Source organism: Pongo abelii, chromosome 12, assembly GCF_028885655.2.
Source record: "Pongo abelii isolate AG06213 chromosome 12, NHGRI_mPonAbe1-v2.0_pri, whole genome shotgun sequence".
Classification (NCBI taxonomy): Eukaryota; Metazoa; Chordata; class Mammalia; order Primates; family Hominidae; genus Pongo; species Pongo abelii.
Window position 1 is genome coordinate 51,752,879 of NC_071997.2, and position 12,790 is coordinate 51,765,668.

At 40.1% G+C, this 12,790-nt stretch overlaps 1 protein-coding gene across 9 annotated transcripts in view; it reads right to left on the reverse strand.

Annotated features, from left to right (window-relative positions):
- Positions 1 to 12,790, reverse strand: part of CTNNA2 (catenin alpha 2) — a 1,140,166-nt gene that overhangs the window by 190,699 nt on the left and 936,677 nt on the right.

The following is a 12,790-nucleotide window of genomic DNA, read 5'->3' on the forward strand; positions in this document are numbered from 1 at the left end:
AATGTATAATGATCAAATCAGGGCAATGGGCATATCAATCACCTCAAACAGTTATCATTCTTTCGTGTTGAAAACATTCCAAATACTTTCTTCAAGCTATTTTGAAATATGCAACAAATTATTGTTAACTATAGTCACCCCACTGTGCTGTCAAGCGCTAGAACTTATTCCTTCTACCTAACTGTATTTTTGTACCTGTTAACCAACCTCTCTTTATTCCCTGCTTCCTCCAATCCTCCCTGCCTCTGATAACCACCTTCTACTCAACCTCCATGTGCATGTACCTTTTCTCATCTAATTCCCTCAGGTGCCCAATCAGGTATCTATTATGCTTCCCATTTTATAGCTAAGGAAACTGAAACTCGAAGTGTATAAGCACCTGTCTAAGGCCATGTAGCTAAAATGCATTGCCTGGGTTTTCAATGTGGGCCTAACGTGCACGAAGCCTTGAGCCCTTAAACACTAACTGCATTTAATTACTTGTAAAACACTGAGAAGCCCAAAGACAATTGTATGGTGGTGACATAATCTTTGAGAACTCATACAAGCTACATTCCAGTTGAATGTCATGCAAAGTGGCCTTGCTCTGGGATCTCACTATCCCGCCTGCTCCCTCTGTGTCCAATAGCACCCCAGCCCACCCACATGTACTGAGACTACATGAGTTGCAGTATTGCTGATGATTCCTGGAATGGCAGCAGGGCTGCTGCACAGCACACAGAAGTCACAGCAATACCAGATCATCCAAAGTGCAGGGGATACCAATGTGCAGGGGATATTAAAGTGGCCACACTGAAAGAAGAGGCTTCCAAGAAAAGCAAGTAACTTTTTATTACACATAGGAGCATTGGTCTACAACCCAGGTACTCCATGTCACCAATGGCTCAGGTGTCCAGCTTCTGGCTTAGTAATAGAGACCAGAAACTGAAGGAGATGCATTCGGCACATCCCACATCTGGCTCCAGGCATTGGGAGCCATATCTTCAACTCAAAATCCTCACAGACTGAGTAAAATTATGGTACAAATAAAGAAAGCAACTTCTCACTGATAAGCATTGAACAGTAAAAGGGACATTTTGTTTTAGAGCCATAATGTGACCAAGTTTGGTTCCAAACTTTCCAGCCATGCAACCTTCCTCAGGTGATATAACCACTCTGTGTCTCAGGTAATCACAGGCTTGTTTTGAAGATTAAATGCATCAGTGCACTGAGAACAAAATTACACTAATAATATGCATCTAGCCACATCATTCCTCCTCCCCTCATCTGACATTCTGCTGGTAGAGACTCCCTGCTCAATGGTAAGCAATGGCACTGGCCTTCTCTTAGAATCTCCTTTTAAAACTCAAAGGCCGCACGGACAGCACACATTAGTCACCACCATCTTGGTGTGATTTAATTTATCATATTGTTTTCTTCACTTTAATGAGGAGAGGATTTGTGAGAGTACACTCCTCTCCAGAAAGACGTGGAAGAGGAATGAAGGTACAAAAGATAAGGTGATGAAGGCATGAAATACAAATTTCCACTAACTCGCAACTTCACGGAGACCTAATGCCGTGGAGACCCTAATGTCAGTCTCACATTCCTCTCCTCTATTCATGTCCACAAAAAAGAAACAAAAAGAATCTTGCTAAATCTGCTTCTGTTTCCCTCACTTTGGCTCCAGAAAGTCCTGCCTTCTCAACCATCCTGATAGAGAGATGACCTTTATACAAGCCCATTCAACCTGGCAATTACTAGCTGGGTAACAGTTTCTCTTTATGTCTTTCTTCTTGCCTCTGGCCAGTGGCTCTACTCCAGACTTATGTGACAAGCCTTCTTTCTTGACATAGGCCTACTGACTACATCATGGCACTTTAAACATTTCATTTATAGGTACAAAAAGGCTGCTTCATAAACCCCTGACACCTCATTACCCCAACCTAACCATTTGCCATTTGTTTGCCAGGCCTGACAGTCAGTAAGCTGAAACAGGGCGATCACTAATCTGGAAGAAAGGGACTTGTCTTTTGGTCCAAGTTCTGCTGTCATGAGGGATGCAGCCTCTGCATATCATCTCCCTTCTCAGAGCCTCTGGCTCCTCAATTGTGAAAAGAAGGGACTGAGCTCTGATTCTCTGATATGATTTCACAGCTTCCTTGTTTTCCTTCTGACCTTTGGCTCTGGGCCTTCCCCGGGCTAGCCCATCATCAGGGAGGGAAGCACTGACTGCCTGTCTGCCAATCTGTGCTCAGGCCAAAGATTCTGCTGGGAGGCTGACAATGATCAAATGCCCAGGGCTGGCCCTGTGCCATATGTCAGCTCAACACGCTGTCTGAGAGGCTGCAGATGGGGACCTGGGGAGACCAAGTGTGCGGCATGCTGCCCGGCAGAACTAATAAGCAAGACCCAGTGCCCAGGGTACTTGCCCTCCATCAGCCTCACTGAGTTCTGCTCATCCATCTCCTTATCTCCCTGGCAGAACCTAAGAATTCAATCTCTGAGCTGAATAGAGCTTTTTAAAAATCTAACATTTGAACACGTTCAAGGACAAGGGATTCATGAATAGTAGTATTAAATGGCTGATTATCACCAACAGCCAGGCACATATTGTCTCTTTGGGGATGGACTACAGTTTTCCCTGTTCTACACATGGGGAAGGTACAGAGTAGTTTGCGACATGCTGAGTCCCACCATGGCAGTCTGAACCCAGAACTCCCGAGGTGAACTCTGTATCGTACTGCTTCCAGGGACCTTCCATAACAGCATATTTTCCCTGTAAAGGAAAGCTCTTCCTGCAATGAGACAAAAATCTATCTTTCTATAGTGTTCCTCTCAGCCCCTCCTTTTCTCTTATTTGATCCTCTCCAGACATAGATAAAGATGCTCAATGCAATCAATTGTAATATTTTAAGATAAAGAACAATTAGAGCAGATAAGAGTAAACTATGTCGCTTTGCCTTTGTTCTCACAGCCTCCCTTGATAATTGGAATGGAGCTCGAAATGTTTTTCTTTCTTCCTCTTTGCCCTTTCTTTTTTTTCTTTTTTTTTCTTTTTCTCTAGCATCATGTTAATATAAGCCAGAGCTTTGACACTTGTGCAGCTAATTTCTAAATGATTGAAATAATTTATTATTATTTCAGTCAAGGAGAGTTCCTACAGCAGCTAGGACAGCTGGTAACGGTACCCATAGAATGGGTATTTATTCATCACACAAAAAGCTTGACATTCAGTGGAAATTACCATCATGAAAAACACGGGGGTGGAGAATAGAAACATATCTTTTGATTTACAGTCTGGTCAAAGGACAAAATCATTCTGATTGAAACTACATTATGTTATATGACCCTGTCTGTCCTCACATTCTCCTACACAACTTTGTTTTGTGAGACCTTGTGATCCCCTGCAAACAGATATATGTTCTGTAGCGTTTCCTATTTAAGCAAGTTGCTAGCTCAATTACGGTTTCTCTCTTCTGTCTTGTTTTTCTGTTTTATTTTGTTTGTTTTTTTAACAGCTTCCGTGGAGCTACACAGAATTATGTGAGCGAATCACACACATGGAGAAATCACTAACCATGAAGCTGTTGCTAAAGCCAGCAGAGAATATCCATTTTGAATGCACCATATTAGAGTCTATCCACCCACTTGCTTCCATAGTGAAGTTCAGTACCAGTAACACAAACAGATGTGCTGTTCTCAGACTGACACTCTTAACACATTACTTTTCCATTGTGTTCTTCCAGGGTTAGGGTGGGGGTGGGTGCTTAGTCAGCCCCTATCCCTACCAACCTTGGCCATGCCCAACCATAGCCAGTAATGACCAGTGCTCAGCCTGCTCAACCTTACACAGACCCTGAGCAAGGCAAAGCTAGATGATGGTGTGGTAGGAGATGCGATTTCACCAGTGTTGAAATGGAAATCCACGTGATGCTCCCATGCTTGCTCTCTGCTTGGATTTAGCTTCCAAAGTACCCTCAGGAACATTATGTAGCAGCCCCTTAACAAATCCCCACTGGGTGTGGCCAGTCTGTCTCTTTGGCCTTCAAAGAGGTCCCAGACTGTCAGGTTCAACCCCAGCTACACCTGGCCTAGAAGGCACCCCAGCCTTTCATCCCACTCTCTCCCACCATAACTTGGCTGACTAACTCTGAAATTTTTGCCTCATTCCATCAGATACCTTTCCAAAAACTTGGGAGGTCTCGCTGTATCCCAAGAATAAATCTCCTTGATCTAAATGATAGATCTTATCATACCCCAGGGATACCAGCTAACCGAGGTTCATTAATTTCAGCATTCCTTCTATGTCAATTTGAATCTTCTCTAGTCAAAGTTGATAGTTTGAATATTTGACCCTTTCCCAGATTTTTTTTTATCTAAGTTGGTTTTCCCCAACCCAACCTGCAAGAAACCCCCAATACCACCAGCATCCTTTCTTCTCCCCTGTAAGCTCCATGCATTTGTGAGGATGCCAGCCAGCATCAGGGGCTTGCCATACGGCTCAGAATCTGGTCAGTTTGTCAGCGGTGTTAGAACACTGAGAGCTGCCCAGAGGACCTCTCCCATTTTGGCAATCAGCCCCATGAGACCTGACTGACTGAAGAAACAGATGGAATTTTATGGACCATTGGGTTAAAAACTATTGGGCACACAGCCGACTAGAATACAGCCACGTGTCTGTAAATGCGTCAGAAGCAGGGATCACGTCTGTGTTACTCATCCATGTTTATGGTACCTAGCACAATACCTGTCAAATAGGAGACACAAAGAATATTTGTTGATGGAATAAATGGATGGATGAACTGAGATCCACAGTATATCACAACAGCTGTAAACAGGCTCTGAAGTTAAATAAACCTAGTTGTGAATCCTGATTGCATTATGTACTAGCTTCATGACCACAGGCAAGAAATGTAACAGGTTCAGCTGCCTCATCTGTAAAATGAAAATAATAGTATTTATAAATATCTTGTGGTATGGTTGCTAGGTTCTTGGTATAGTGCCAGGGACAAAAGAACCAAATATAGCTTAAATATTGTTATAATTAGTCATATGTTTAATATGCTTTGATATATAACTAGTCTCATGTTCTGGATTTAGGAATTTTTTTCTATGTCCAAATTCTATTTTTGCCCTCCTCTTTATGCTTATCTTAAACCTATTCTAGTATATGCTGATTTAAATATATGTAAAAATCTTTTTTTTCCGATAAAAAATAAATGTTGGACTGAGAGTCTGACATCAGCATGAAGGAATATGTAATTCTTGAATGTTGGATTGTAATAACTTCTGATTTAGGCTATATTTTCCTTAATTCCCAAATAAGACTCAAACATTTCCTCATCCCCCCAAAATTAAATAAAATATTTTACTCAAATCATATGTGAATTATTGCCTGATCTAAGAGAACAAATCTAAATTAAAGGGTTGACGCATATATTACATATCAAGTCCTGATGCAGTGATTCTCACAACTGTCTCTTGACATGAAGCTAGGTCTAGTCCAATGAAAACATGGAAGCATCTGCCATAGGATGTGCACATGAGGCCAGGGGTCAGTGTATTAGTCTGTCCTCACACTGCTATAAAGAACTCCTTGAGATTAGGCAATTTATAAAGGTTTAATTGACTTACTGCTCCGCAGGGCTGGGGAGGCCTCAGGAAACTTACCGTCATGGCAGAAGGGGAAACAAATGTGCCCTTCTTCACATGGTGGCAAAAAGGAGAAGGTGCCAAGCAAAGGGGGAAAAGCTCCTTATAAAACCATCAGATCTCGTGAAAACTCACTCATTATCATGAGAACGGCATGAGGGTAACTGCCCTCATGATTCAATAACCTCCCAGCGGGTCCTTCCCACAATACATGGGGATTATGGGAAATACAATTCAAAATGAGATTTGGGTGGGGACACAGCCAAACCATATCAGTCAGTATTATAAGACATGACTCTTATTCACCTACTCACAGTGGCACAAAATCACACGGGAAGGGGAAAAGGCCGTACAAAGGATAATGCACCAGATATTTTCAGAGAAAGATAAGTGTATGTATATATTTCTTCCAAAATGAGACAGGGAAAAGTACTTTTTTTTTTTTAAACAATGACACCTTAATGGTGAGGAGGCTATTAATGAAGACTTGGGTAAGACAAACAGACAAAAAGACTATAAATTAGAAATAGAATTGTTCCTCTCAAGTTCCACTACTGAAAATTACCATCCAACCCTGTGATTCTATTGATTTGCCTGCACTATATCAAATTTTAATCACCACAAACCATAGACTAATACAGTTCTGCCATCAACAAGTGCTCTTAGAAGAAGACTTTGATTACTTTGGACACCTCTGAAAATATTTTAAGACTGTCTAGCCTGGAAACTGGAGATTCAAGAAAGCATCTGAATGTCCCTCCTTTGGTTTTGTAAAAAAGGAGGTATCATATTCTGCTTTTTTAAAGTTAGGACTTTCAGAAAAGACACTAACACACAAAAAAAACACAGACTTGGAGGGGTAAGGTGAGCAACTCCAGACAAGGGTAATTACTACAAGAATTCCTTGAGAAGAAATGACAAATCCACTTTCGTTCCCTGGGTTAAATTACAACAGGTTAACTTTATGCTCTCAGCACATCTTTGTCCTTTAGAAGGTGTTCTCTGGATGTTCCCAAAACACAAAGCCTAACCAGATAAAACCAGTACGTTCTAAACCGGTTGAACAACCATACTAGTTGTTCAAGATGTTAATAAATGGTCCTTTTAAAAGGAAAAACAAAAAGCTATTGTTGTTACAACAAGTAAATTTGCATACTTTGTCTCATATAGGGATTTACAATGCACATAAGCTTATTGTAGACCCAGGGAACTCCTATAATTATGAAACATGTTTGTTTAATTTGGTTTAATCCAGAGTTTTCCATGGAATATCTATTAACATCTTAAGAACTAGTGTTCTGTAAATCAAGGTCTGTGACATGTTGGGTTAAATACTATTGTTTCTGTGACTAATTTCTTTGTACATTCCCAACATCATAGCTTTGCATTAAGGGAAGATGAGATATGTATAAACCAATGCACACCTTGAATAATCAATTTATTCTTCAAAGATTCCAGGAAATTCAACCACAATCACATTATTTCTCAGATCATGTCAAGAATATAGTCAACTCTCATTTCTCATTCTACTGTGTAGAACAACAGTAAATACTTTAAAAGCATAATTTACCACTTGCAGACCCAGATTAAACTGACACCCTTGTACTTGGCTACACACCAAGCACATAGTGTGAGCTACAGAAAGGCACATGGCCCCCAGAATCTAGTGACCCTGGATTTTGTATTTTTAGTTCTGTCACTGATTAGTTCTGTGTTAAGCTTTCTGAAACTCACTATCCTTATTGATCACTGGATAATTCCACAGCCATTCTAATGTATGGAGTTCTAAGAAACTACAAGTTTTGAATTCAAAGGTGCTAAGTTGGCTTAAAATCTTAAATGTTCCTGCCTTACAGAACATGTAGTCAGAGGCTCTATTTTAATATGTACCAAGAGGAGGATCCATTAAAAATCATTTTAAGTATAGAAAGTTATTTGAAAACAGAGAAGGAGACAGAAGGAAAGCCAGAGGCAACCCTAACTATATTACAGGTGGTTTCTGGTTTGTTCTTTCTAACTTATCTACATTTTCTAATGTTTTTGCAATGAACAGATATTACTGCTACAATAACAAAATAGACCAAGAAGTGTATTTTATTTAGTGTATTTATTTATTTATTTAATTTTAGAAACCAGGGTCTTGCTCTGTCATCCAGGCTGGAGTGCAATGGTGTGACTGATCATAGCTCACTGCAACCTCAAACTCTTGGGCTCAACTGATCCTCCTGCCTCGGCCTCTCAAAGTGCTAGGATTACAGGCCTAAACGACTGCACCTGGTCTATTTTTGCTTCTTGGTCTTCTGATATCTTAAGCAGGCTGCTACTGATTGTGGGTAGCTAATCAAACATTTCAGACTATGTGTACAAACCCATATCATCAATGTTGGGATACATAGGACTATGCCTTAGAAAGCATGACCCCTAGCATCAGCTCTACAGGTGGGTAACCAAATATATGGCAGAAATTCGAGTGTGAATGCCTTAAGAATTGCCTTTCAAATTAATGGAGGAAAAGATAGAGACAAAGGAAGAAAGGAAGGAGAGTTGGGGAAATGAAGGCAATATTGCTGCCCTGTCAAGCCACCATTTTACCATTATTATTTAGGTTCCAGGTTTTCTGAAGACCCTGCTAATATAAAGGCTCCTGGGATACATGATATTTTATCAGCTCCTTGCCTACTAAGAGCATAACCCTGTAAAAAATCAGTCCTAAGATATTCAGGGTATAAATAAATAATAAATGCTAACAAGAAAGGAGACTTGTGCAAATAGTGCAGCTGGTGTTCTGAGCCCTGGCTGTACATTAGTATCGCCTGGAGGACTTCAAATTAGTGACACCCAGGCCCCACCCCAGACTGAATGAGCATCTCTAGGGGTGAGACCCAGGCTTGGAGTTTTTGAAGTTCTTCAGGTAATGCTGATGTGTAGTCAGGATTCAGAAACACACAGGCTAGGCGAAACAAAGGAATCAAAGCAAATCCTACTGACTTTTCAATTTTGCTGAATGCTCCTCAGAAACAAAAGCAGTTTAATTTTTTTGAACTATTTGAAGATTTTCAGATTGTCACTAAGAGTGAAACGGAGAACATATTAAATTTACCCTTATTGCTAAGCATCACCCTAAAATGCCCACTTCTCCCTTGCTTAGTAAATCCAGGCTGCTGAATGAAATGGTTGTCTTTCTTTAGTAAGTAAAGACAATCTGGGATTTCACAAAGGATCTGAGGACAAAGATGGAGAAGGTGTCAGTGATTGGGCCAAATTAGAAAAGAGCCCAGGGCCTTCCTGGAAAGGTGTTATTAAAGCAAGAATCTGATACTAGTTACTTTGTTGTAATTTGACTCCTTCCAGAACTAAGTGCAGTAATAAAGGCTCTGATTTGTTGAGTTTAGTTATCGGAGACTTTACCACAAATATTTGGCAGAACATTCTATTGATATACTGCTATCTGTCTAGTTCTTCTTTCAAAAAGGTAAGGATGAAAAGATTAGTTTCACCCTGGCCCTCTCCTTGGAAGAATGAGCAAGCTTCCGCGTTCTTTCTCAGCCACACCTCATCTTCATCCCTAAATATGCCCTCCACCCTCCCATCTTCCACATAAGTTAACAGCACATTTGGATTTCTAAGGACGAACTAAAGAAAATTCCCACCCATGTGTTTGTTTGAAAGGTTGGGTACATCAAGGGATTATTAAACGGAAGTTATCCCAGTGTGGGAGAAGGATAAAGGGAAGGGCCTGACTGGGGAAGAACAGTGGAATTTCCCAAGATTAGAGGATGGAAAGGAGGAATAATTCCACTAGTAGCTTTTCCCCCACTAGACTTAATAAACATTCTCCTCTTGCAGCAGGAAGTATCAGAGCATCTGTGCATATATGACATTCTGTTATAACCTATGCACAATTTTGTATGAATGGAGTGGCTGCTCACACACAGGCCTAGAGTAAGAGAAATAACACAACAACCCCATACCAAGAAGCTTGCTTCTAGACTTCCATAAGACGCCAGATCTTTTGGAAAGTGGCCAGCTATAATTATATATCTTAGAAAAATAAAAACAAGTGATATTCTTGTTCCTGAGTTTCATGGACCAAATGTACGCCCATTACACATATTACCCAAAAGATTTGCAATGGTAAAAGTAATAGATTGAAGGCATTGGAAAAAATGTACTACAGCAGAAAAACTACATCAGAGAATCTCTAGCTCTTGCAGAAGAAAATTTGGACTACTAATCATTCCCTTCTAAAATACTCCACTATGTTACAATAAAAATGACACCAAGCCCAGTGATAAGATCACCATTTAACTGAAGTAACACTTAAGTTCTATCTATTCTTGGCAATGTCTTTGATTTTGATAGTGAACATATTCATGGTGGTCATAATTCTCATCAAATTTATGGGGAAAAAGGCTGGAGAGTTTGGAGTGCATTTAAGAAATGGTGGTGCAATCAGAATACATTTGCCTTCTTTTTTAAACAAGCAAAATCCTTGTTTTTCCTCAAAAAAACACTAAGGAGAAAATTATTTTCTGTTGAAAAAATTTTATTTTCACCAAAGAATAGGAATAAAGATGAAATGAAAATTTATACTGACAGGGCTTTAGTTTTCTACACTACTAGATTTTTTCCTTAATAGGAGTCTGTACTGCTTTAAGAATTTCCAAAAATTAATTTTCTCAAGTTCACAACCCAACTTGTTGAAATGTCCTGTTGAAAAGGGTTTTAAGTCTAGGTGACATCCTTTCTGAAGTGTCTTCTTCCTCCCTTTTTAAAAAGCCTTATGTGATTTTTTTTTTTCCGGAACACAATTTGGGAAGCTTCCAAGGAAATCAAAGGAAACTAGAGGCTAAAGAGAATGCTTAAGTATCAAATACGAAAACAAGAAATTCATGCGATGTTTTGTAATCACCTCTATATGGGATATTCAGTGGAGAACAGACTTAAAGATTATATTCTAGCATACAGTCTATCACTTGAATAGATCAATGTAATAAGCAGGTCGAGTGTGCACATAATACAAGCTATTTTCTTCAAGATAGTGTGTTTCTATGTGTGGTATCTGAGTTGGTTGCATCATACTCATCTGGATAGCTTTATAAACATGCAGGCCTAAACCTCACCTGGGGCATAATGAATTAGTCTCTCTTGGTGGAGGAAGCTGGGAACATGCATTCTACAAACTTCCCAAGTCACTCATAGGAGCTCTGGAGTCAGAAAAATCCTGTGCTAAGTGCATTAAGAATTCTTAACAGAGTCAAGAATGCCCTTACAAGGCTGCTATGGCAACAGTCCACACTTTTTATTTTTAATTAAACTTTGCCTCTACCACCAAACATTCATTGAACACATTATGCAGTAACAATTACCAGATTCTTGCCATGTATCCAGTCATACATAATGCCAACGTATGAGGCAGGCACTCACAAAATTCCCCACTTTACAGGTAAGGAAGCCCAGGCATAGAAACTCTGAGTGGCTCACCCAGTGCTACACATCCTGTAAGTGACGAAGCCAGGCTTTGAAACTAGGGCATCTGATCTTGGAGGCTACATGCTTAGCCAGCTCACTTTATAATCCCAAGTAAATAAAAAATAAAGGATTAAATCCACAATTATTTGTTCCCAAGGCCACTGTCTTTCTACTATCCATGCAAGGTCAAGGTTGACACTGACTATAGCAACAATGTCAGTGCTTCTCAAAGTAGGGGTCCCTAGACTGTGTCAGAATCACCTGAGTTAGGAGCTTGTTAAAAATCAAATTTGTTGGTTCTAATGCAGACCACTACACAAACTTTTTAGTGGATAGAAGACTAAATATCTACATTTTACTATGTTCCCCTTGGTGATTCTTATACACAGGGAAGTTTGAGAACCATATTAGGCAAACATAAATCTAAAGCAGCAATATTAAGCTTGCAAATAATGGGGCCGAGCACAGTGGCACACATCTTAATGTCAGCATTTTGAGAGAACAAGGTGGTGGATCGCTTAAGCTCAGGAGTTAGAGACCAGCCTGGACAATATGGCGAAACCCCACCACTACAAAAAATACAAAACTTAGCCAGGCATGGTGGTTCACAGCTATAGTCCTAGCTACTTGGGAGGCTGAGGTGGGAAAATCGCTTCAGCCTGGGAGTTTGAGGCTGCAGTGAGCTATGATTGGGCCACTGCACTCCAGCCTGGATGACAGGACAACACTCTGTCTCAAAAAAATAAATAAATAAATAAATAAATAAATAAATAAAAATTAAAAAACAAAAAAACCCCACAAAGAGATAAACGTAAAACCTAAACTTGCAGAAAATCAAGTTTATGGCCTAAATTAGAATTAGGATAAGGTTAAGACAGTGGTTCCCAAGTGATCTTCTCAAATTGTGAACTTAAGAGAACTTGAGGTGATTTATCCCCAGGGGCATTGGGCAATGTGTGGATATATTTTTGATTGTCATAACTGGGTGGATGCTACTGGTATCTAGTGAGGAGAGGCCAGGGATGCTGCTAAACAGCTTAGCCTGCTTGGGCTGCCATAACAAATGTCATACTACAGTCTGGGTGGCTTAAACAACAGAACTTTATTTTCTTGCAGTTCTAGAGGCTGGAGGTCCAGGGTGCAAGCATGGTTGGGTTCTGGTGAGGGCCCTCTTAATCGTTTCCATGGCTGTCTTCTTGCTATGTCCTCGAAAGGTAGAGAGAAGAAAAACTCTCTCCTGTCTCTTCCTATAAGGACGCTAATCACATCATAGGGGCCCCACCCTCATGACCTCATCTAAATCTTATTATCTCCCAAAGGCTCTATCTCCACATATTATTATGCCGGAGGCTAAAACTTCAAGATATGATTTAGATGGAAGGGGGTACAATTCAGCCCTATGAACATCCCACAATTCAGAAGACAGTCCCCAGGAGAAAGGGTTATCTGGCCTAAAATGTCAATAGTGCTGATATTGAGAAACTGTGGATTAAGGTATTAGGAAGGAAAACAGTCCTGTCTCCAACCTTTCCTTAGTAGCAGCCTCCTCTTGGTAGGGATAATTTTTTATATTGTCTTCCCTACCTATCATTCCCACCATTGTTCTAATATTTATGCCTAGAAGAAGTAGTCTCCTTTCATATAAACAAATTCTACTGGTTCTTCATGGCCTAATTAACACTTC